This window comes from Scyliorhinus torazame, chromosome 20 (genome assembly GCF_047496885.1).
Source record: "Scyliorhinus torazame isolate Kashiwa2021f chromosome 20, sScyTor2.1, whole genome shotgun sequence".
In the NCBI taxonomy this organism is placed as follows: Eukaryota; Metazoa; Chordata; class Chondrichthyes; order Carcharhiniformes; family Scyliorhinidae; genus Scyliorhinus; species Scyliorhinus torazame.
The window spans coordinates 1,907,982-1,933,015 of NC_092726.1; the positions used below are offsets into that span (position 1 = coordinate 1,907,982).

Sequence of the window (25,034 nt, forward strand, 5' to 3'; positions counted from 1 at the left end):
TGTGTGTGTGAGAGAGTGTGTGTGTGAGAGAGTGTGTGTGTGAGAGAGTGTGTGTGTGAGAGAGTGTGTGTGTGAGAGAGTGTGTGTGTGAGAGAGTGTGTGTGTGAGAGAGTGTGTGTGTGAGAGAGTGTGTGTGAGAGAGTGTGTGTGTGAGAGTGTGTGTGTGAGAGTGTGTGTGTGAGAGAGTGTGTGTGTGAGAGAGTGTGTGTGTGAGAGAGTGTGTGTGTGAGAGAGTGTGTGTGTGAGAGAGTGTGTGTGTGAGAGAGTGTGTGTGTGAGAGAGTGTGTGTGTGAGAGAGTGTGTGTGTGAGAGAGTGTGTGTGTGAGAGAGTGTGTGTGTGAGAGAGTGTGTGTGTGAGAGAGTGTGTGTGTGAGAGAGTGTGTGTGTGAGAGAGTGTGTGTGTGAGAGAGTGTGTGTGTGAGAGAGTGTGTGTGTGAGAGAGTGTGTGTGTGAGAGAGTGTGTGTGTGAGAGAGTGTGTGTGTGAGAGAGTGTGTGTGAGAGAGAGTGTGTGTGTGAGAGAGTGTGTGTGTGAGAGAGTGTGTGTGTGAGAGAGTGTGTGTGTGAGAGAGTGTGTGTGTGAGAGAGTGTGTGTGTGAGAGAGTGTGTGTGAGAGAGTGTGTGTGAGAGAGTGTGTGTGAGAGAGTGTGTGTGTGAGAGAGTGTGTGTGTGAGAGAGTGTGTGTGTGAGAGAGTGTGTGTGTGAGAGAGTGTGTGTGTGAGAGAGTGTGTGTGTGAGAGAGTGTGTGTGAGAGAGTGTGTGTGTGAGAGAGTGTGTGTGTGAGAGAGTGTGTGTGTGAGAGAGTGTGTGTGGAGAGTGTGTGTGTGAGAGAGTGTGTGTGTGAGAGTGTGTGTGTGAGGAGTGTGTGTGTGAGAGAGTGTGTGTGTGAGAGAGTGTGGTGTGTGTGAGAGTGTGTGTGTGGAGAGTGTGTGTGTGAGAGAGTGTGTGTGTGAGAGTGTGTGTGTGAGAGGTGTGTGTGTGAGAGTGTGTGTGTGAGAGTGTGTGTGTGAGGTGTGTGTGTGAGAGTGTGTGTGTGAGAGTGTGTGTGTGAGAGTGTGTGTGTGGTGAGGTGTGTGTGTGAGAGTGTGTGTGTGAGAGTGTGTGTGTGGGGTGTGTGTGGTGTGTGTGTGAGAGAGTGTGTGTGTGAGTGTGTGTGTGGGGTGTGTGTGTGAGAGGTGTGTGTGTGAGAGAGTGTGTGTGTGGAGAGGTGTGTGTGAGGAGTGTGTGTGGTGTGTGTGAGTGTGTGGGGGTGTGTGTGTGAGAGGTGTGTGTGTGAGAGTGTGTGTGTGAGGAGTGTGTGTGTGAGAGAGTGTGTGTGTGAGAGTGTGTGTGTGGAGAGTGTGTGTGTGAGAGTGTGTGTGGAGGGTGTGTGTGTGAGGAGTGTGTGTGTGAGAGTGTGTGTGTGAGAGGTGTGTGTGAGAGAGTGTGTGTGAGAGGTGTGTGTGAGAGAGTGTGTGAGAGAGTGTGTGTGGGAGGGTGTGTGTGAGAGTGTGTGTGGAGGTGTGTGTGAGAGAGTGTGTGTGAGAGAGTGTGTGTGAGAGTGTGTGTGTGAGGGTGTGTGTGGGGTGTGTGTGGGGGTGTGTGTGGGGGAGGTGGTGGGGGTGTGTGGGGTGTGTGGGGTGTGTGTGAGAGAGTGTGTGTGAGAGGTGTGTGTGGGAGGTGTGTGGGGGTGTGTGTGAGGTGTGTGTGTGAGGTGTGGTGTGTGAGGTGTGTGTGTGGGGTGGGTGGTGTGTGGAGGTGTGGTATGTGAGAGAGATTGTGTGAGAGAGTGCGAATGTGAGAGAGATTGTGTGAGAGAGTGCGAATGTGAGAGAGTGCGTATGAGATAGAGTGCGTATGTGAGAGAGAGAGTGCGTATGTGAGCGAGAGAGAGATAGTATGTGAGAGAGATAGTGTGTGTGAGAGAGAGTGCGTATGTGAAAGAGAGATGGAGAGTGCATATGTGAGAGAGCGTATGTGAGAGCGAGAGAGATAGTGTATGTGAGAGAGTGTATGTGAGAGAGTGTGTATGTGAGAGAGTGTGTATGTGAGAGAGTGTGTATGTGAGAGAGTGTGTATGTGAGAGAGTGTGTATGTGAGAGAGTGTGTATGTGAGAGAGTGTGTATGGGAGAGAGTGTGTATGGGAGAGAGTGTGTATGTGAGAGTGTGTATGTGAAAGAGAGAGATAGAGAGTGCGCGTGTGAGAGAGAGTGCGCGTGTGAGAGCGAGTGCGTGTGTGAGAGAGCGAGTATGCGAGAGAGAGTGCGTATGTGAGAGCGAGTGCGTATGTGAGAGCGAGTGCGTATGTGAGAGCGAGTGCGTATGTGAGAGAGCGCGAGTGCGTATGTGAGAGAGCGCGAGTGCGTGTGTGAGAGAGCGCGAGTGCGTGTGTGGGAGAGCGAGTGCGTGTGTGGGAGAGCGAGTGCGTGTGTGGGAGAGCGAGTGCGTGTGTGGGAGAGCGAGTGCGTGTGTGGGAGAGCGAGTGCGTGTGTGGGAGAGCGAGTGCGTGTGTGGGAGAGCGAGTGCGTGTGTGGGAGAGCGAGTGCGTGTGTGGGAGAGCGAGTGCGTGTGTGGGAGAGCGAGTGCGTGTGTGGGAGAGCGAGTGCGTGTGTGGGAGAGCGAGTGCGTGTGTGGGAGAGCGAGTGCGTGTGTGGGAGAGCGAGTGCGTGTGTGGGAGAGCGAGTGCGTGTGTGGGAGAGCGAGTGCGTGTGTGGGAGAGCGAGTGCGTGTGTGGGAGAGCGAGTGCGTGTGTGGGAGAGCGAGTGCGTGTGTGGGAGAGCGAGTGCGTGTGTGGGAGAGCGAGTGCGTGTGTGGGAGAGCGAGTGCGTGTGTGGGAGAGCGAGTGCGTGTGTGGGAGAGCGAGTGCGTGTGTGGGAGAGCGAGTGCGTGTGTGGGAGAGCGAGTGCGTGTGTGGGAGAGCGAGTGCGTGTGTGGGAGAGCGAGTGCGTGTGTGGGAGAGCGAGTGCGTGTGTGGGAGAGCGAGTGCGTGTGTGGGAGAGCGAGTGCGTGTGTGGGAGAGCGAGTGCGTGTGTGGGAGAGCGAGTGCGTGTGTGGGAGAGCGAGTGCGTGTGTGGGAGAGCGAGTGCGTGTGTGGGAGAGCGAGTGCGTGTGTGGGAGAGCGAGTGCGTGTGTGGGAGAGCGAGTGCGTGTGTGGGAGAGCGAGTGCGTGTGTGGGAGAGCGAGTGCGTGTGTGGGAGAGCGAGTGCGTGTGTGGGAGAGCGAGTGCGTGTGTGGGAGAGCGAGTGCGTGTGTGGGAGAGCGAGTGCGTGTGTGGGAGAGCGAGTGCGTGTGTGGGAGAGCGAGTGCGTGTGTGGGAGAGCGAGTGCGTGTGTGGGAGAGCGAGTGCGTGTGTGGGAGAGCGAGTGCGTGTGTGGGAGAGCGAGTGCGTGTGTGGGAGAGCGAGTGCGTGTGTGGGAGAGCGAGTGCGTGTGTGGGAGAGCGAGTGCGTGTGTGGGAGAGCGAGTGCGTGTGTGGGAGAGCGAGTGCGTGTGTGGGAGAGAGCGAGTGCGTATGTGAGAGAGCGCGAGTGCGTATGTGAGAGAGCGCGAGTGCGTGTGTGGGAGAGCGAGTGCGTGTGTGGGAGAGCGAGTGCGTGTGTGGGAGAGCGAGTGCGTGTGTGGGAGAGCGAGAGTGCTTGTGAAAATGATTGTGTGAGTGGCAGAGTAATGGAAAGAGAAGTGGGTGACATTCTACTCGGTACATAAGTTGCTGATGGTACTGTAGTCTGGCCAGACGAAGACGTTTGTTATGTCACGTGACTGTTGTCACCTGAGATTCTTTTGTCAGTCTGGCCAGGTCCGTTGACAGGACCCCCATCCGCCAGTAGGTTCTGTTGAAGGGGTCCAAGCTGTAGCTCTTCGAATACCAGCGTGCACTGTATTTGTAAATATTCTCTTGCTGTAACGAACACTAAACCCTGGACAGCCTCATTCTTCCATTGCATCCCGTTGACCCTCTTGCAGGAGATGACTTGAACCAACATTGCATTGACTTAGAAAGGGTGCAGTGAATTTTGGGGAGATGTGTTTCTCCAGTGAGCAGAACCATTTGCTGCTTATTGCCACAAGTGACTTGGTGCCACCTCTGGGTTCCTCACTGCCTCCTATCCCTCTGCAGCAGTGGTCAATCATGTGAAAACTATTTTGAGATGTGTTCAGACTCTATAAACACCAATATATTTAGAATCCAGTAAGTTATGACTTTTCTGCCTCACGAAGCAGTAATAATCCAATACACTGAACAGTACCAGGCTGGCTATTTCTCGACAAACTCCACCATCAGTGAGTCTGTGTGGCCCTCACAGTGGGGAAAGGAGGGGACTGCGGATGCTCGGTGAGTTTCACCTGCCTGCTCTGATTCACGTGTGATAAAGTGGATATGGGGGAGGGGGAGATATCGGTGACCTTGGCAGGGCTTCTCCCATTTCTGGGCTGCAGTCCTCACTCAATCTGTCCACAGCCAAGCTTTGGGGGGGGAGGGAAATGGGCTCTCCTTTAAGAATGACTGAGGTGAGGTTGTTGTTCAGAGTACTCGGGGACAGGCGTCTCGCTCGATGCAGATCCCTCTGAAACACACTTGCGGGATCCAACCTGTGATGGTTCCTTCTGAAAATGCTCCAACCCTGACTGGCCCCAGCAGCTTAGTGGCAGTGACACGACAGGCGTTCTTTCCCTGGACTGTGTACGTCATATTGTCCAAACTGGCAGTCGGCCATGCTCTGTCCTCTCCCTTCCCTTCTTTGTCAGAGCCCAGTTATTCTGCTGATTTTCATGACCAGTGTTCCATCAGCCATGCAGTTCTCGTTCTGTGTCCCAGATACCTAGCAGGCCTGCATCAACCAGAATGAATGCAAACGGGCTTGATTGAAAGGCAAAGGGGAGATTTCATCAACTTAGCACAACATTCCAGGCATGTCAAGCTGACTACAACATGTCTGTCAATGACGGCCATTGATGGTATTTTTAGAACCGATTCCCCTGTTTTTAGCAGATGAATATAAAAACAATTCCCTTTGCGTTTCCAGAACATGAGCCCAGTTCAGAGGCACCTGCTGCATTTTGGGTTGTGGTCATTAGAATCTGAGGCAAATCATTGCGTTTATATCCCTGACTTCACTAAACTAGAAACGCAAATAGTTATTTGGATTCGATAGCTCTGCTCCCTCATCAGGAAATATTGAATTATTTTTTGAAGAATGTGTTTCAAGTTAATTCAAATCCTGAATGGCCTTTCTGCTTTAAAATCCCCACATCCACCGTGATAATAGGAAGTGCCTTTGTAAACATGTCCCAACAACCCCAGTATTTCCATTGGCTGGGAGGGTGAAATTATACCGTGACATGTTTACATAGGCTGTCCCCAATACAAATGTGGATAACAGAATCAATAATGGAAATGTAAAGAAGTAATTTTGCTTTAAAACAGGGACTGTATTCTGCCTGTTGCCTTCAGTCTGTTATTCTCCCACCCACACCAGCCCAACACGGCTTGATTTGAAACCCCTGACTCTTTTGGTGAATGCCCAGAGGCTCACTGGGGTGAAGGGGCTTTGGGCGGTGTCTTGACTTTACTGACGATGACCACAGATTGATTAGAGCGAGGCCGAATTGCGTTTCTGTTCGGCTGTGCGGCCACAGATGAGTGCTGCTCTGAGAGGACGTGTGGAACCTAATGCTGTCCGTTTCACAGCATCGGCCATTGGGCAATGGTTATTCCCACCCTAAGCTGCTGCCTCTCATTGACCTCTGAGCGACGAGCATCGGGATTAAAATTCCGAGAAGTCTGATTGGTGTCATTTTTCCAATTTAGTTTATTTTATCCTCAAAGAAAACCAAATCATGACATTGCCGATGATTCTTTGAGGGAAACAGGGCCTGACGAAGGCGTGTAGACCAGTTCAATGCAGGAAGGTGCCATTTGGGAGCTTCACGATTATTTGCTGTGAGAAGCTAATTGAATGCAACCCGAATGCGTGTGTTTTGGAAATGATTGAAATTCTGTTCAGGTGATGGTCCATTTGGGAGCTTCACGATTATTTGCTGTGAGAAGCTAATTGAATGCAACCCGAATGCGTGTGTTTTGGAAATGATTGAAATTCTGTTCAGGTGATGGTCTTGTCTAGTTTCATTCCAACTGTGATTTAGTTTCTTTATTATTCCTCCTTTGAGTTTGAAATTTTGAATTGTTTTGGGTATTTTTCTCATCAAACCTGATCTGTTGATTTTTCAGTGTCCTGATACCGTACAATAAAAAGTCGATGTGTCGATGCTTGGCAGTGCGCAGGTTTATCTCCGCGGTCCACCAGGACAAATGCTTTCTGGGCCTGGGACTGATTGGTGGGCGCACAGCCCCTTCCCCTTTCCCCCACCCAGTGAAATCTGTGTTCTGTTTCACTCACTTGTGCTGACACATTTTGTTTTTATTCCTCCATCTCCCTCTCCCTGTTGCTAACTTTCTCCTTGGTTCAATTGCTCTGTTTTATTATCTTTGCTCTCGAGTCGCCAGGTATCTTTATGATACCATCACGAGGTTCAAGTCCGAGTAATGATCAATAACCCAATACACCGATTAGTAAGATTCAAATCAAAGCACATTTATTGTACACAGTAATCGCTACTCATGCACAAATTCTACGTCTAAGCGACTTCTACAACTAACAGGCCTATACTTAACTTCGGACTGGCCCACCAGGTCAGGGGAACAAATGGCCTTTCGTTTGGGTTCTGAGTCTGCGGGATTCGAAGTTGGTACGGACTGGTAGCTAGGAGCGCCTATCTCGTAGCGAGCGTTGAATTAAGACTTACTTCATTCGGCGATCACTGCACCGGTCGCGGTCAATGTTGGTTCGTGTTGCTGGGTGACCTGGGCAGGACGAAGAGGTGAAGAGAGCGATTTGAACTTGGGGCTTAACCCTTATAGTCCCCAGGGGCTTCCTGCCTTTCGGGGCGGACCCTGTACCTGGTCCCAAGTGATTGGACTTTGTCCCAATCGCTTGGTTCGATTTTCTCCAATACTGGAGCGGTTCCCTGATCGATGGGCGGTCTTGAGATGCTTGTTCGCCTCCTTTGTGTTGGCTCCTGCTGGCGCCGGGGAGTCTGGCTTTGCTTTGTGTGTCCAAAATGTTACTTATTGTTCCCGGGGATCGCTCATCAGTATGCAGGTGGCTGCTACTTTGTTATGCTGATGGCCGCTGGTATCGATGTTGTCTGGCCTTTGCAGAGGTAAACAGGGGCTGTTTAGCACAGGGCTAAATCGCTGGCTTTGAAAGCAGACTAAGGCAGGCCAGCAGCACGGTTCAATTCCCGTAACAGCCTCCCGAACAGGCGCCGGAATGTGGCGACTAGGGGCTTTTCACAGTAACTTCATTTGAAGCCTGCTTGTGACAATAAGCGATTTTCATTTCATTCCATTTTCAAATACACAGCAAACCTGCAGCTGCTGGTTTCTGTCTTGTTGGCTGACTTTTCCATCAGCCTTTGCCGTTCGCCATTTTAAATCGGGAGTTGGCCAATTTAGGTGGCTACATCCCCAGCTCACTTGCCACTCCCTCAGCGTTCCGTAGGTACTGAATCTGCTCTTTATCGTGTCTTCACCTGGTTTCTCCTTCGATCTTTTCTGGGATGTGGGTGTCGCTGGTTAGGTCAGCATTTATTGCCCATCCCTAATTGCCCCTTGAGAAGGTGGTGGTGAGCTGCCTTCTTGAACCGCTGCAGTCCCTGAGGTGTAGGTACACCCACTGTGCTGTTAGGGAGAGAGTCCGAGGATCTTGACCCACGACAGTGATGGAACGGTATTCCTATATTGCTCCGTGTGGGAGTGAGTACCATGTTCTCATACTGTCCATGAAGCTTCTCCTGAATTTCCAATTGAGTTTATTCATCACCATCAGGTGGGTTACTCGGGTAGCTTCAAAGAAACCTTGGCAAGTAACTGCGGTGAATCCTGTGAATACTGCACCCCGCAGCCTCAGTGTGCTGATCACCCTGCCAACTTTGTCTGGAGTTTGATACATGATAAATATCTCCCTTTTGAAAGCCATCCAACTGGCATTCTGCAGGGGAATATCCTTTATTTACCAGGGTCAGCTTCCTGTCACACTGCGTCGCAAAAGCAGAGTTCCCCATGAATCCTCCTGTGCTGTAACAACTGTCAAACTGCTGGAGATTATTTCTCAAATACACGTAGACTTCAAAGGGCGAAATTAAGAACCTTGTTTGGTGGGGTGTTGATCGTGACGTGACTGTGGGTCAGAAGGTTGTTGGTTCAAACCCCTTTTCGAAGATGACGGCGTATAATCCAGGGCGATTGTCTATAGTTCACTGTCCATTGGGAGGGCTCCACTGTCTGACGTTAAACCAAAACCGTTCAAAGAAGGTCAGAGAGCTAATCCTGATATTCTAACCAATCCTTATCCCTCAGCCAGCAGCTAAGGAACAGCTGTCCATTTGTTTCATTGCTGGCTGTGGGTGTATGAGCAGTTGTGTTTCCCAATATTAGAAAAGTGACGACCCCGCTGAACTACGTCAATTGTCAACTGGCTTCAGAGCTTCCGGAACATTCAAGGTGCTACGTAAATGCAAGCTGTTTTGTGAAGTGCTTTGGGACATTGAGTCCCAGATGACTACAAGCTGCTTTCCCTGTGAGGGGGAGAGCTGACTGATGGGGATTTAACCTGAGGGTCGCCACATCTCAGGCAAGGAGCGAGGTTGAGAATAACCCAGGGCATACTGGGATTGTGAAGGGGACTATTTAAAATGCAAGTTAATCCTGGTGGAAACATTCAGTCTCTTCGTTTTGAAACAAATCATTTTAATTGTTGAATGTTTGTTTGCCCATCTGAATGTGGGCTGAACATGCGGGTGGTATGTGTTTAGGAACAAGTTCAAATAACAGGAGCAGTCTGCATTATGGAGCAAGATCCCATTTCACACATCCTCCTGGTCTTTGTACAGGAAACTTCACTCAGAGCTGAAAATGGTCAGCATGGAGACTCCAGGGCACCCCATCTGTGCCAGGCTCTGCTCCTTGGGGCTGTCTCGAAGACCATGGGCTGTGAGATCTACAGCAGAATTAATGCAGGGGCTTTGCCCTGTCAACAATCTCGCTATCTCTCCAAGTGTTTGAATTGCACAAGTGGTAAAATCACTCGCGGGACGATGGATGGACTAGGGACCCAGACCATTCTGCCCTGTGGCTGGATTTAGCGCGGCCAATCCACCCACCCGGCACATCTTTGGGTTGTGGGGGTGAAATCCACGCAGACACGGGGAGAATGTGCAAACTCCACACGGACAGTGACCCAGAGCCGGGATCGAACCCGGGACCTCGGTGCCGTGAGGCAGTAGTGCTAACAACTGCGCCACTGTGCTGCCCCTAACTATTATCTAATTCCTACCCCCCCCCACCCTCTACACTAGACAGACAAACACGGAGGAGAGAGAGGAGTGTAGAGAAAATAATATTAAAAATAAAAAGAATAAAAGTCTTTGTCTCAGTGTCCTCTAGTACACTTTGAAAATGAAATTAAAATCGTTTATTGTCACAAGTAGGCTTCAAATTAAGTTACTGTGAAAAGCCCCTAGTCGCCACATTCCGGCACCTGTTCGGGGAGGCTGTTATGGGAATCAAACCATGCTGCTGGCCTGTCTTGGTCTGCTTTCAAAGCCAGCGATTTAGCCCTGTGCTAAACAGCCCTTTTCTTCAGTCCAGACCTTCAGATGGAGGTTTTTGCTTCCAGCCTGTAATGGTTTTCACTGTAGATGCATCCAGGTCTCAAAGGCTCCCTGCAGGTTCAGAAATAGCAGGAAGGCAGCAAATCTGGAGAAAGAGAGAGAGAGTCAACAGCTCACAGCTTCTCTCAGTGTCCAGGACCCGGCTCTCCCTTCCTGGGTTATCTGAAAACCACCCAACGCAGCTAGGACCCAATCCCTGCCTGTCACCAGGCAGAATACGGCCTTTAGCCAATTCATTGTCCACCAGTTGAACTGAATCCCTCCGATCTCTTGGGTGCCAGAAAGTCTGAGTTTTTCTGTTCAGAAGCTAAACCTCATAGCACTGTGTACTATTTTGCAGCTTTTGAGTTCCTCACTTCCTCTGCTCGATTTAAACATCCATGGATTAAAATGATGGTGACTACGTAAAAGAAATGGGAAATCCGGGAATCGACAGGAAGGGGCCTGACCATAATAAATGCTTGCCTAGCCAGCGAAGCACATATCCCATGAATGAATTAAGTAGATGATCTCACCCCTTGCTGAGGTCCACAACATCACAAATGTGCACTTTCAGCCAATTAAGTTCACTTCATGTGTTATCAAGTAACAAAATACCAGCCATGGTGCTGAAGACCGGCTGCAGAAATGGCCCCTTGCCAGCTGTTCTAGTACCGTTACAGCACAGATATGTGCCCCACAAATTGGGAGAATTGTCTTGGCATCTCGTCTTTCCAAAAAGCAGGGCAACCCAGCCAATTACAACCCCAATGGTGTCCTTTTGATCATCAGCAACGTTATGCAGGTGTGTGGCACTCTGTCAGTCATAACCTGTTCACCAATGTGCAGACCGGCACAGATGAAAGAGCTCACTGGTGTGGGTGAGGGGAGAGCCACTGCTCTTGACTTCAAGGCAGCAGTTGACTGGCCTCATGGAGGCCGAGTGAAATGGAAGTCAACGGGAATCCGGGAGAACGCTCGCTGGCCAGAGACCTCCCAAGCTCAAAGGAAGATGGTTCTGTTTGCCAGAGGTCAATCACCTCAGTCCCACGACATTACTTCTCGAGTTCCTCAGGGTAGTGTCCTCAACCCAACCATCTTCAGCTGACCTTCCATCACAAGGCAGGAGTGGAGTTGTTCGCTGATGACTATTATGTTCAGTCATCACTTCAGACTTCTCAGATAATGGTGAAGCAATCTGTGCCGAGATCCACAATATTTTAGCACCATTTTTTAAGGATCATTTGGAATGACTTTACTCTGATTCTTCCTGGAGTATGATGAGTAACCCATTCCCCATCCGTAATCAGTCTGGTGTCCATTTTGATTCTTCGACACTGCGAATGACCCCAAAAACTGGAACTGGGGAAATCCATTCAATCGCGTATCTTCCATACCCCCCATTCTATCGAATCATGAGTTCCACCGATCTGTCTCTGGACACCCACCTTGTCTGCTCGATCAGCTTTTAGCTCCCCACAAGCCTTTTCTGACTATTTACAATTGGTTATGCACCCAGAACTTGGGGAAACAAATAGCAAGAATTCTAACCCTAGGTAAATAAGAGCAAGCTTTAAACATTGTTTCCGAATTCAAACAGGGAAATTCTAATTAAATTCAAGTAATAAAATGATACACTTAATATTACAGTGCAATGCAGCACTGAAGTAAATCACAGGCTTCTTTAATAGCACCGCCGAAACTGGTCAGCTCCGAGATTCATACAAGAACAACTTCTGTTCAACTGTCCCAAGGTCTTCATGGGATGATTATTAAACAAAGTATGACACTAAGGAGATATTAGAACAGCGACCAGAAACTTGGACAAAGAGGTAAATCTGAAAGTATTTTTATGAAAATATTTTAATTCAACTTTTTGATATTTTATCATCTTAAACATGCAACATAGCAAAGAATAACCCCCCCACCCCCGCCCAGTAACCTCAACCAAACACTGCAGGTCTGACACCCCGAATAAGGCCCCCAGAGGACTGGGCTGCAAGTCTATGTGCAGGATCGCCGACACGATGCTGAAGAACACCCCCCAAAACTTTTCCAACTTCGGACGCGACCAGAACATGTGTACACGGTTGATGGCAGAACATGTGTACACGGTTGATGGGCCCCTCCCACATCGCTCGCAAGAGTTGTCCACCCCCTCAAACAGCCGGCTCATCCTTGACCTCGTCAGCTGAGCCCTATCCACCATCTTTAACCCACACACGAGGTTAAGGCATTCACCCTCCACAACACCTCACACCACAGTCCCTCCTCCCATGGCCGTAACCCCCTCCAACGACTCCGTATCCTGCAGAATCCCCCCATAAATCACTGATATGACCCCGCCCCTCCAACCCCATCACCAACAATACTTCTCCAATCACGAGGAGGGAGGTGTCACCAGAAACGGGAAAACCTTCTACAATCCTGCACTTGCATAGACCTGAAGGCCCCCCACCCTCCCTGCGGAATACCAAACCTGTCCGCCAACTCCAAGCTCGCGAACCGTTCTTCCAGAAATAAGTTCTTCATTTGCACCACCTCTTGCTCCTCCCAGCCCCGGAACCTGGTATCCAATCTCACCAGCTCAAACAAGTGACTCTCTCAGATTGGCATTAACTTTGACCCCGCCCCTAATGCTGCCGAAATTGTCTCCATATCTTCAGCATAGCCGCCACCACGGGACTGTTTCCTGGGGTGCGGTGCCGTTGCCAGCACCCGCAACCCCGACCCCTTACCTGAGCCTTCCTCCATCCTCACCCACATCACCTCCATCTCCCTACCCCAGCACCGCACCTTCTCTGTGTTCGCCGCATCAACTGCCTAACCTTTACAAACCCCATCTGATCCTCCCCAATCACCTACGGAAGGCACTTCTCCAGCCTAAGCAGCAACACTTTGACAAGAATCATGGCATCCACATTAAACAGGGATTTTGGCCAATACGACCCACACTCTACTAGGTCCTTATCTTTTATTAACAAAAGCTAAATATATGCCTGTCCCATGTCTCTGGAAGCGCCCCCTAGCTACCACGCTCTCAAACATCTCCATCAACAGCAGGGCCAGCCTGTCTGAAAACTCATAATAGAATTCCTCTGGGAGCCCATCCGACTCCAGTGCTTTACCCATTTACATTTTCCAGATTGCCACCCGAATCTCCACTGGCTCCTTCAACCTTGCCCTCTCCTCGTCTTCCACTGTGGGACACTCCAGCTCCTCCAAAGACCCCCTCATATCTGACTCATCCCCCGACCTATCCACCTTTTAGAAAGCTCCTCAAATGCCCAATGTTCCTGCTCCGCAGCAACAACCAGCCCCCTCATCCCATCCCAGACCTGAACAATCTCCCGGGAGACTGCCTGCTGGCGGAGTGACTGGCGCACTCTTACACCACACCCTTTACCCACCTCAACTGGCATTCCGCTTTCCCTGAAAGGTCAAACAGTGTCTGGCCAAATGTCCCAGAGTGGGAACTTCCGCAGAATTCCCATCAACTTCCAAAATGTTGTCTACCAGCGGCTGCCGCTCCTCCCTTGCCTCCCTATCCACCTGCGCCTGAAGCGAGATAAGAACTAGGAACAGGAGTCGGCCATCTGGCCCCTCGAGCCTGCTCCGCCATTTAATGAGATCATGGCTGATCTTTGTGGACTCAGCTCCACTCTCCGGCCCGTACACCATATCCCCGAATCCCTTTATTCTTTAGAAAGGTATCTATCTTTTTCTTAAAAACGTTTAAAGAAGGAGCCTCAACTGCTTCACTGGGCAAGGAATTCCAGAGATTCACAGCCCTTTGGGTGAAGAAGTTCCTCCTAAACTCGGTCTTAAATCTACTTCCCCTTATTTTGAGGCTATGCCCCCTAGTTCTGCTTTCCCCGACCAGTGGAAACAACCTGCCCGCATCTATCCTATCTATTCCCTTCATAATTTTATATGTTTCAATAAGATCCCCTCGCATCCTTCTCAACTCCAATGAGTACAGTCTACTCAACCTCTCATCATAATCTAATCCCCTCAACTCTGGGATCAACCTAGTGAATCTCCTCTGCACTCCCTCCAGTGCCAATATGTCCTTTCTCAAGTAAGGAGACCAAAACTGAACACAATGCTCCAGATGTGGCCTCACCAACACCCTATACAATTGCAACATAACCTCACTAGTCTTGAACTCCATCCCTCTAGCAATGAAAGACAAAACTCGATTAGCCTTCTTAATCACCTGTTGCACCTGCACACCAACTTTTTGCAACTCGTGCACCAGCACACCCAGGTCCCTCTGCACAGCAGCATGTTTTAACATCTTACCGTTTAAATAATAATCCATTCTGCTGTTATTCCTCCCAAAATGGATAGCCTCACACTTGGCAACATTGAATTCCATCTGCCAGACCCTAGCCCATTCACCTAACCTATCCAAATCCTGCTGCAGACTTCCGGTATCCTCTGCACTTTTTGCTTTACCACTCATCTTAGTGTCGTCTGCAAACTTTGACACATTGCACTTGGTCCCCAACTCCAAATCATTAATGTAAATTGTGAACAATTGCGGGCCCAACACTGATCCTTGAGGGACCCCACTAGTTACAGGTTGCCAACCAGAGAAACACCCATTTATCCCCACTCTCTGCTTTCTGTTAGTTAACCAATCCTCTACCAATGCTACCACTTTACCCTCAATGCCATGCATCTTTAGTTTATGCAGCAACCTTTTGTGTGGCACCTTGTCAAAAGCTTTCTGGAAATCCAGATATACCACATCCATTGGCTCCCCGTTATCTACCGCACTGGTAACGTCCTCAAAAAATTCTACCAAATTAGTCAGACACGACCTACCCATTGTGAACCCATGCTGCGTCTGCCCAATGGGACAATTTCCCTCCAGGTGCCCCGCTATTTCCTCCTTAATGATAGATTCCAGCATTTTCTCTACAACCGAAGTTAAGCTTACCGGCCTATAATTACCCGCTTTCTGCCGACCTCGCTCCTTACCCCCGCCGTCAGCACTGCCGGCAAGACCTCCCCATTTTTATTAAACCCACACCATCGCCAATCACCCTTGTCATTCTCACACAAAAACCCGGATCCACAAAAGCCCACGTCCATCACCATCACCTTGGCCAGTGTATCCACGGTGATTGGCGCAGCCCCGCCTGGCGACCTTCCTCCCACCATCTTTCCTCCCAGAGAATTCCGCACCGTACCCGTGCCCGCTGGTGAACTGGCGCTCGTTCCGTGTCGTGCTGTATTCTTTTGTTGGGTTTACAAAATCGTCAAACACCCACGATTTATTGAAGAAAGTTCACATAAAAATCCCCCCCCCCCCCCCCCCCGCCCACAGCTAGGTGAACCTTTGGTGGGAGCCACCCAACGTGCGACCTCCATATCCCCACAGGAACTCCCAGATATTAATGCCTTCTGAAGGGCAGCTAATGATGGGCAATCAATGCTGGCCGAGTCACGGCCAAATCCTTTTTAATGTGCTACCAATATCTATCCTATATCAAGAGGAACTGGTTAAAGAGAGACCAACACTCAGTCACAAGGTCAATAACATCATCAAGATCATGCACCAGAACTGATCTAAAAATGAAAACATTAAAAAAGTTAACAACTAAACTAAACAACTTCAAATCTCAGTGAGCACACTTGGAAAAAATAACAACTGACTTTTTTCTTCTGTAACTATGGAAATGAAGTTTAAGAATGGTGAATATCGGCTGGATCTGATCTGGGAAATTCAGCACAGCCGGTAAATGGGGGAGCTGAACGAGGTCATTCTTTATTTGTCTTTGGCTGCTTCCTATTTAACTGTCAGCTCTCTCCCCCAGCGGCACTCACCCCCCCCCCAAACCTTTGCACATTTTCACAATAGACCAGTTGTAGTTGTCAACAGCCAGGGAGAGTCTGCGATGATTCGGTGTCTGGAGATATGTTTCCCAGCACTAGAGGGGAGTGTTGTTTGGAGTTGTGTATTCCTCTCCTGGGAGAGTGGGGGAGGAGAATGAGACTCTGCTCACAGGACTGAGTCTCACTTTGGGAAGGAGTATGGACGGGAGCTGTCAGTGTGGTGAGGACCCCCACCTCCAGCCCATTTGGGACAAGCTGGGCTCTCACCAGGACCTTTTGGCCTCCCCCTTTTTCCCGGTGGTGTTCTCGTTCACTGCCAACCTGGTCGCCTGTGTCCCTTACCTCCCGTTGGACACAATGGGACCCCGCTGGCCATTCTTCCACCGTTACAAGTTGAAGCCATCCCATAGCTTTGAGCGAGACACTGTGGCGAGGTGTCTGTCCAGGATCTGCAACAGCCACGGACTCTTCATCTTCCCAGCCACCTTGCTGTTCCGGGGAGTGAGATCGCAGCCTGGGACCCTGGAAGCTCCAGCCATATCCCAGCTGCTGAGGGATGTAATTGTGTGTCTGCTCCCCTTTGACCTCCTCTTCTTCTTCTGGCACTGGCTGCATCACCGGGTGTACCCCTGCTTTACCGCTGTCACCAGCTCCAGCATGGCAGCCCCTTGTCGCTCTCTGCGCAGTATGCCAGTGCCTGCAGCTCCTGGCAGTCTCCATCCCCTCCCTCCTGTCCTGCCACCCTCTGACCGAGATGGCCTTCTTCCTCCTCAACATGTGGCTGTCGGCTGAGGACCTGCCCTGGTCTGCGCACAACATCGTTTGGCATCCTGGGGGGAGCCCCTTTCCATGATCTGCATCATCTCGATGTAACTATGCTCCTTACTTCACCTATTTGGACAAACTCTTCGGAACCTACAGGAAGCCTTCAAGAGGTAATAGTGTGGCTACAGTACCCGAATCAGGGAGCGCGGGGGAGGGGAGAAATGTTGGTGGGAATGCCAAGTGAGAGAGTGGCTCAGGGAATGATAAAGGACCCGTTTGTTGGCGTGAAGGTGAAGTCGGTCGTACGGTACTGTCAGTGAGGACACCTCTGCTGCTCAGGTTAAATTGAGGGTAGGATTGAGCAGGAGTGAATTCCCTCCATGAAGACTCTCTGATCCACAGTGACACCCACTTGGTCTTCAAGAAATATTTTGACTCTTTACATGCTGGGGTTGCCCCAGAAATGTTCCATGTTGTGAGGGAAAGAATGTGACAGAGAGAAAGAAAGAGAGTCTGCGACAGAAACAGTGACAGAGAGAGATTATGTCAGAGATTCAGAAAAAGAGGGAGTGGGATAGAGGGTGAGAGGGAGACTGTCACAACAAGAGGAACAATGACACACGCTGCCAAAGACAGACTTTTAAAGAGACTGAGAAATTGATAAGGCAGAGAAACTGACAGGGGAAGAAATTGATAAGAGACTGTCAGAGAACGAGAGGCTGCAACGGAAAGAAAGTGAAACAAAAGAGGAAAAAGTTTTCAGACATATCCCAAGAAAACATTTGGTCCAATAATACCACCCCCTTTGTGATTTAGCTGCTGTGTTGCCCACCCCTGTCCCTCAACCAACATCACTAAACTCTGAACATCGCAACATCGCAACGGAACTTGCTGTACGCAAATTGGGCCTTACAAATGTGACTACACTCCCCAACTATTTCACTGAAACACTTTGGGACTTGCTGCAATTGTTAAAAGTTTGATCAAAACACAAGGTCTATTTCTAACTACAGGACAGTCCAATGACGGACAGGCAGAGGAACAGCGAGCGAGAGAACGAGGAAAGGACGAACAAGTGGGTCTGAGGGTTCCTCACATGGTGAAACTGGGCATGATGATACAACAGTAAGAACTGAATCGCTCATTGATGTGACTCTGACCCCACAAAGCTACAGACTGACAGACTCCACAGACACTCATCACATCGATGGTCTTCAAAGTTAAAGATCTCACGGATGGACCCCAGGCCCACAGATCTCTCCTCATTCCTCCACATTATTTGGAAGTGGAACATGCGTCGTCGCGTTCAGATGAGTCAGCATTTTGAAGCCACACGTTCCCTTTCTGCGTTACCCCATTCCCCCAGGCTGAGGGCTGCCAACCTTGGTACAAAGTATTCCTGGAGATTTTCCCTGTTGCAAACGGTCTCCTCCACCGTTCACATCCAAAACAAAAGTGTAATGAGCTCATGGGCGTCTTTATCACAAAGATTGAGACCATCTGATCAAGATTCCTTCCCTGCCCGAAGCCTACTAGGTCGAACTTCCTCTGGGGCTAGCCCTGGACTCTGAGGACTCCTGAATCCCTCCGATCAGATTTCCACTTTTGTCACAGTATCAAACAGCTCTTACCAAAGACACAAATAATGCCCTGTGCTGGATGGTCAGAGATTTCCTCCAATTAAATACTGCACATACCAAAACCCTCTGGATTTTCCCATGACAAACTCCATTCCATTCCTCATTACAAAATCTATTCCCTGTTAGGAAAGAGTTAATGTTCACCAGTGCTTAAGTGAGAATTGGAGCTTTAATTGTTCAATAGACCAGACCCTACTTACTGTTTGATGGACTGCACATGTATAGAAAGCGGATCTAGGTGGCACTGTGGAGTTGGAGGAGAAGTGACTGTAGAACACAATAAAATTGGACTTGAAAAAAATCAAGACTTGCTTTCTAATTCTTAGGACAGGGACACAATTGGAGCTTAACGTCCCGCTTGCAAACTCCATTCCCTAGCTACCGACATCACCTTTCTTTCTGGAATCTGTCTGAAACTGAACAGACTGTTTGTAACCTTGTTATTGTATTTGACCCTAAGATAATCCCGTCCACATATTCACACCATCACGAAGGCCTTAAAGCAGACACCTCACTGGCATAGATAACAATAACGTGCAACTCACAACTCTGAGCAATCCGCCCAGCTCAGCCTCCGAGATACAGGGTTACAGACAGGTGTGTACCATAGTATCCAGAGGTGGGAGCATTGTGGTAATGTTACTGGATTAGCAATCCAGAGTAATCAGAGGCCTGGACTAATGCCCCGGGCACGAGGACAAATCCCATCACTGGATAGCAATAAGGCCTTGTTCATGCCAAATGACTTACTACAGGCATGCTGGGAAATTTGGTCATCGTTGACATGACCCATCTGTAGAAGTTGTGCAAATTGCAACAACAGGATTCCCTCAACTACACAATTCGTCATTAACCACAAGACCTTGTCAAAGCTTGTGGTAACCCGACACTTTACTCCACAAGGTCTGAATGTTGGAAAAATATTCTGCAGGGTGGACCGTGGGTTAGGAGATCTAGGTCATATGGTCTGCGGTGTTTTCATAATGGCGATCAAGAGAATGACACCTCCATGAAATATGTGTGCAGAGGGGGGGGGGGGGGGGGGGGGGGGTAAATACACCGCTCAATTTGGGAACAATCTCACACACACAGCACCCTGAGTTTCCCCTGACTTCAGCGAACTGAAAGACCTCCGAAGAAAAAACTTGGCCAGTTCTATTGGGGTAATATTTACTTATGTCTAAAGCTGCGGGTTTTGAGACAATTGTGATTATTTGTAAAGCATAAGGTTGACATACATAGTGTATTTTATTGTAGGTCAGTCAATAAAATTGTGTTGAATCATAAGTTCAGTGTAGCGTGTTTGTTTGATACGTAATTGTTTGCCCTCTTGTAAGAATCAGAGACCAGGAGGTTCAATGAGTGTTCCTGCCTGGTCCCCATGAACCCATCCAAAACCTTGCTGCGTGTGTCCTATCTGACAGGTCCAATTCAGCCATCCCCCCATGCTCACTGACCGAGATAGGCTCTTGGATGGGCAATGGCTCAATTAAAAAATGTATATCCTTGTTTCAAATCCCTCCGTGGTCTTGTCCCTCCAACCCCTCAAATCTTCTCCAGCTCCATAACTTTCCGAGCGATCTAGGATCTTTTAACTCAGGTTTTAATCGCTGCACAATTGGTGACAGAGCCTTTTATTACCAAGTTCTGAAATTCTCCCCATGACCCCTGACTTCTCTTTTGTCCTTTAAGACTCCCCATGAAGAGTTCCCCTTTGACCAGTTGTCTGGCTATCTACTCCAATGCCACTTCATGTGGTTCAGTGTCCAGTTGCCTTTCCTAATTCAACTGAAGTTGTTATTAGTTTGTATCTCATGTCGCGACCCCCAGGGCCAGCAGGCGGTCAATTCCAGCCCTGCTTGACCCCGAGTCGCAACAGACGGAAATTAGATTTTATTAAAAATACCCAATAAACTGCAGTCACCTGGTTTGTAACTTTAAAACACAAGAAACCTTTTATGGTGCACATTATTATAATTAATGAAAATGTCACTGACAATCTATTACACCTTTCCCAAACCCTCTTTCTAACTCAGCCCATCCTCTAACACACACACACACAGACAAACAACACAGTGGGGAAAGGGTGGTGGAAAAGAAAAGAAAATATGTATAAAATAAAAGGATAAAGATCTTTGATGCACAGGGATGACTCTCAGTTAATGTCTTTCAGGAGTTCAGGCTTTCGTTTTGATACTTCTTCCTTCAGGTTTGAGATGGTTTTCTCTGGTAAGGTTGCCTATCTTCTCCACAGGCTCAGCGTCATTCCAAAGGATGGGCCAGCACTCTGCTCTCAGAATAATAAAGCAGTTCTTTCACTTCAGTGAGCAGGAGAGAGAGAGAGTGTTCCTTTCATGTCCAAGGTCTAAACACTTCTGCCCAGTTCCCTCAGAAAGCATCACCCAGGAGCCAATCACTGACCGTTGCCAGGCAGAACACTCTACCTGGTCCACCCACCGATTGCCAGTTAACCAATCGAACCGACTCCATCCAAGGTTGGTTCATAAAATGCACTCGGTGCCGAGGAGTCTGGCTTCTCCTCTGCCAAACACAAAACCTGGGAACACAGGGTCTTGGAAAACGGTCTGCTTCAGCGTCTGCGTGAAGCCACATCCTGATTGTGGGTCCACATTCCAAAATAATAAAATAACATAAAAGAAATGGTTTCAAAGGAAATTAACGTGAAGGACGCTCACATTCATTTAACTTTGACTTATCAGAGTAAAGAATACATTTGGATGTTTCCGTGAAGCTCCAAGGTTACAGCTGAAAGATGAATATTAGCTCTAATTTCTGAAATTTCTTCCTGGGACGTGCATGTCGCTGGTTAGGCCATCATTTATTGCCCATCCCTAATTGCCCCTTGAGAAGGTGGTGGTGAGCTGCCTTCTTGAACCCGCTGCAGTCCCTGTGGTGTAGGTACACCCACTGTGCTGTTAGGGAGGGAGTTCCAGGATGTTGCCCCGGCGACAGTGAAGGAGCGGCCGATATATTTCCAAGCCTGACAATGATCAGATAATCTGTTTCCCATGATGTTGCCTTTCTGTCCAGATGAGGGGACAGACAAGGCCTCATCGGAAGCACAGCACCTCCAGGATAACAGCATTCCCTCAGTACCGCACTGGGAATGTCAGCATGGATTATTGTGCTAAAACCTCTGAGGGCCTTGAACCCACAATTTCACAATGACTGCAAGAGGTTAATTCCTCACACAATAACCGGCTTGTCCAGGCTTCTGTGGGAAACAACTGGAAAATATTAATTCGCATCTCCTGGGGTTTTTGGATAATTCCCCAAATTCCCCAGGGGATCTTCTGGGGAGGTTGCCAGGTAACACTCCAGCCAGACGAAGCAGTAGCTGACGGTTACTGAGTTAATATTCCTCAGTGGGAACAAGGAACGTCATGTCCGTGGCCATGGCAATGTGTGGGCAGACTTTGAATTGAGCAGGGAATCAATTACAGCAGTAAGGAGGGGTGACACCTTAGAAGGCTGAACCTACATGGGTAGAACTTAAAAACCACATCGCTGGGAGGATTCTATTGGGCCCCTGACAGTCCGATAGAAACTGAAGAGCAGATATGTAGGCTAATTTCAGAGAAGTGTAAAAGTAATCGTGAGTGATAGTGGAGGATTTCAACTTGCCCAATATTAACTGGGGTAGCCAGAGTGTGAAAGGTTTAACGGGAGCAGAATTCTTCGAATGCATCCGGGAGAACGTTTTAAGTCCGTGTGTAGAAGGACCAACAAGAGAGAGGGCGGCCCTAGACTTAATTTTCGATAACAAAACCCAGCAAGTGGTTGAAGTATGAGTGGGGGAGCATTTTGCACACAGTGATCATAACTCCATCATTTTGTTAGGGGGAGGTCATGTCTGACCAAACTGATTGAATTTTTCGAAGAGATGACCAGGTGTGTAGATGAAGGAAATGCATTAGTTTACTTGGACTTCAGCAAGGCTTTTGATAAGGTTCCACATGAGAGACTGATAGCGAAGATATCCCATGGGATCCAAGGAAATTTGACAAATTGGGTCCAGAATTGGCTGAGTGACAGGAAGCAGAGGGTGATGGTCGAGGGGTGTTTTTCTGACTGGAAGCCTGTATCCCGTGGGGTCCGGCAGGGATCAGTGTTGGGGCCCTTGCTGTTTGTGGTTTAGATAAATGATTTAGACATGAATGTAGGAGGGTTGATCAGTAAGTTCGTGGATGATATGAAAATTGGTGGGTGGTAAATAGTGAGGAGGATAGCCTCCGATTAGGGGAGGGTATAGACGGGCTGATCAGTGACAAATGGAGTTCAATCTGGATCAGTGTGAGATGATGCACTTGGGCAGGACAAACAAGGCAGGGAATACATGATAAACGGCAGGACCCTGGGAAGCACCGAGGATCAGAGGGAGCTTGGGAGAGTTTAAACTAATGTGGCAGGGGGATGGGAACCGATGCAGGAAGTCGGAAGGTAGTAAAACAGGGACAGAAATAAAAGGCAGTAAGGGGGAAAGTGTAAGGCAGAGAAGCCATAGTCAAAAATCAAAAGGGCGACAGTACAAGGTACAGTGACTGAGGGGAGCTCAGTGAATAGGACCAGGAATACTAAAAGGAATAAAACGGGAAGTGAAAACATTAATGGTAAGCGATGCGGCAGGTTGTTACAGGAAGATGTGGGTTCGACGACAAGGAAAATTAGGAGAAAGGTTAAGAGGAAATATAACTTAGGAGAGGTTACTGATCGAGGTGTTAAGATTAAGAACAGAGGTAAAAAAGCCAACATAAGTGTACTTTACCTGAATGCTCGTAGTATTCGGAATAAGGTAAATGAGTTGATGGCGCAAATCATCGTGAATGACTATGATTTAGTGGCCATTACTGAAACATGGTTAAAGGATGGTCACGACTGGGAGTTAAATATCCGAGGGTATCAAACTTTTCGGAAGGACAGAGTGGATGGTAAGGTCACTTACCAAGGGCAACAGTAAGGGATAACATCGGTGCTATGGAGGATAAGGTTGAATCCATTTGGGTGGAAATCAGGAATAGTAAGGCGAAAAAGTCACTGATAGGAGTAATCTATAGGCCACCAAATAGTAACATTATGGTGGGGCAGGCAATAAACAAAGAAATAACAGATGCATGTAGAAATGGTACAGCAGTTATCATGGGGGATTTTAATCTACATGTTGATTGGTTTAACCAGGTCGGTCAAGGCAGCCTTGAGGAGGAGTTTATAGAATGTATCCGCGATAGTTTCCTCGAACAGTATGGAATGGAACCTACGAGGGAACAAGCGGTCCTAGATCTGGTCCTGTGTAATGAGACAGGATTGATTCAGGATCTCATAGTTAGGGATCCTCTTGGAAGGAGCGATCACAATATGGTGGAATTTAAAATACAGATGGAGGGTGAGAAGGTAAAATCAAGCACTAGTGTTTTGTGCTTAAACAAAGGAGATTACAATGGGATGAGAGAAGAACTAGCTAAGGTAGACGGGGAGCAAAGACTTTATGGTGAAACAGTTGAGGAACAGTGGAGAACCTTCCAAGTGATTTTTCACAGTGCCCAGCAAAGATTTATACCAACAAAAAGGAAGGACGGTAAAACGCGGGAAAATCGACCGTGGATATCTAAGGAAATAAGGGAGAGTATCAAATTGAAGGAAAAAAACATACAAAGTAGCAAAGATCAGTGGGAGACTAGAGGACTGGGAAATCTTTAGGGGGCAACAGAAAGCTACTAAAAAAGCTATAAAGAAGAGTAAGATAGATTATGAGAGTAAACTTGCTCAGAATATAAAAACAGATAGTAAAAGTTTCTACAAATACATAAAACAAAAAAGAGTGGCTAAGGTAAATTGGTCCTTTAGAGGATGAGAAGGGAGATTTAATAATGGGAGATGAGGAAATGGCTGAGGAACTGAACAGGTTTTTTGGGTCGGTCTTCACAGTGGAAGACACAAATAACATGCCAGTGACTGATGGAAATGAGGCTATGACAGGTGAGGACCTTGAGAGGATTGATATCACCAAGGAGGTAGTGATGGGCAAGCTAATGGGGCTAAAGGTAGACAAGTCTCCTGACCCTGATGGAATGCATCCCAGAGTGCTAAAAGAGATGGCTAGGGAAATTGCAAATGCACTAGTGATAATTTACCAAAATTCACTAGACTCTGGGGTGGTCCCGGCGGATTGGAAATTAGCAAACGTGACACCACTGTTTAAAAAAGGAGGTAGGCAGAAAGTGGGTAATTATAGGCCAGTGAGCTTAACTTCGGTAGTAGGGAAGATGCTGGAATCTATCACCAAGGAAGAAATAGCGAGGCATCTGGATGGAAATTGTCCCATTGGACAGACGCAGCATGGGTTCATAAAGGGCAGGTCGTGCCTAACTAATTTAGTGGAATTTTTTGAGGACATTACCAGTGCAGTAGATAACGGGGAGCCAATGGATGTGGTATATCTGGATTTCCAGAAAGCCTTTGACAAGGTGCCACACAAAAGGTTGTTGCATAAGATAAAGATGCATGGCAATAAGGGGAAAGTAGGAGCATGGATAGAGGATTAGTTAATTAATAGAAAGCAAAGAGTGGGGATTAATGGGTGTTTCTCTGGTTGGCAATCAGTAGCTAGTGGTGTCCCTCAGGGATCAGTGTTGGGCCCACAACTGTTCACAATTTACATAGATGATTTGGAGTTGGGGACCAAGGGCAATGTGTCCAAGTTTGCAGACGACACTAAGACAAGTGGTAAAGCAAAAAGTGCAGAGGAGACTGGAAGTCTGCAGAGGGATTTGGATAGGCTAAGTGAATGGGCTAGGGTCTGGCAGATGGAATACAATGTTGACAAATGTGAGGTTATCCATTTTGGTAAGAATAACGGCAAAAGGGATTATTATTTAAATGTTAAAATATTAAAACATGCTGCTGTGCAGAGAGACCTGGGTGTGCTAGTGCATGAGTCGCAGAAAGTTGGTTTTCAGGTGCAACAGGTGATTAAGAAGGCAAATGGAATTTTGTCCTTCATTGCTAGAGGGATGGAGTTTAAGACTAGGGAGGTTATGCTGCAATTGTATAAGGTGTTAGTGAGGCCACACCTGGAG

At 48.3% G+C, this 25,034-nt stretch overlaps 1 long non-coding RNA gene and 1 pseudogene across 1 annotated transcript; both read left to right on the forward strand.

The window, feature by feature from the left end:
- The first annotated feature begins 3,358 nt into the window (after window positions 1-3,358).
- On the forward strand, window positions 3,359-6,241 carry LOC140396814 (uncharacterized). The gene is made up of 2 exons (XR_011936638.1): window positions 3,359-5,982; window positions 6,083-6,241. It is a non-coding gene; the product is annotated as an uncharacterized lncRNA (long non-coding RNA).
- A 9,492-nt stretch (window positions 6,242-15,733) lies between these two features.
- LOC140397063 (cholesterol 25-hydroxylase-like) lies at window positions 15,734-18,959 on the forward strand (annotated as a pseudogene).
- Window positions 18,960-25,034: the final 6,075 nt, after the last annotated feature.